Below are 1,201 nucleotides of genomic sequence, written 5' to 3' on the forward strand. Positions count from 1 at the left end.
TACTAGAGGGGTATAATTCCAGCCTCATAAGTAATCACATCGGTAGATATACAGCAATGAAGACACAATGTATACTCAGTCATTAGTTAAGGGTAATAGTGAGATTAATCTAGTCATAATTGCATCCAATTGTAACCCTAAAAGTGAGGGTATAGTGCGTCACAAATGACTAAATAGGGTTTCCATTGACATGGACATATAGTAATGTCCAACAGTCTAGAACATTAAAATCAAATCACATACATTTAGTAATGGACCCGAGCGTAAGGGTCAGAGAACTGGCACGTTGGGTGGAGGCAACACTGAGTCAAGGCAAGACACACCTAAGAAGTACTCTAACTAGAATACCTGGGATTGATTAAAGGTGGAACTGGATAGGCGGAGTTCGATGGAAAGCAAATATCCTTTGGGAAGTATCTGCAACATAACACATATATATTACTAACTGGTCAATGGGTACAGAACCGTCACAGTAGTTTAAGAGAGGAGCGAGCTTACCTCTGGGTAAGAATCCTCAAATTGGTCACTTATTAATTTATGGTGTTACCGGTGGCCGGACAGCACCTGAAAATAACATACGCGCACTAGTTAACACCGAAGCACACCAAACAATGGGCAGCTTGTGTGCGGTACGGGTATGCCGGGTTCAACCTCATGAAACTTACCGATAAACAGGAAAACGCTATACGGTGCTGGGCAGAGTTTCAAGCAGTGTCGGGAAAGTTGGAGATGAATCAACCGTTAGTCTAATGAATCGAAAAAGAAATACGGGAACTAATTTAGAAGATAAACAAAGGAACGATTCACAGGCATGGATGGACCAGAGTGGGGAAACTACTTACTGATGCCGAATGAATCGGAAGGCTCCGTGCGAAGGCAACGACGCGAGCCACATTTCCTGATTGGTGATATCACCATGGTAATGGTGTCACGTGGTGTCCGGGTGGACAATGAAACGCGAAAAAAGACTATGGGAATGATTTCCATCCTTGTACCACCAATCAATTTCAGGGGTATTAATGAATATGAGGAGGCAGCGCATAGCTAGATCATACATTGTGGGATATCAACAATGTGTACGCCAGCATCGCGGTACATTAAATAAAGTCAATTAAAACAATTAACCTGGGCACGTAATGGGGTAGTACACTCAATGGTGTAGGTTCATGATTAGACAATGTCCAAATTGGGAGTCATGGGA

The sequence above is a fragment of the Lissotriton vulgaris genome, chromosome 6, assembly GCF_964263255.1.
Source record: "Lissotriton vulgaris chromosome 6, aLisVul1.2, whole genome shotgun sequence".
Classification (NCBI taxonomy): Eukaryota; Metazoa; Chordata; class Amphibia; order Caudata; family Salamandridae; genus Lissotriton; species Lissotriton vulgaris.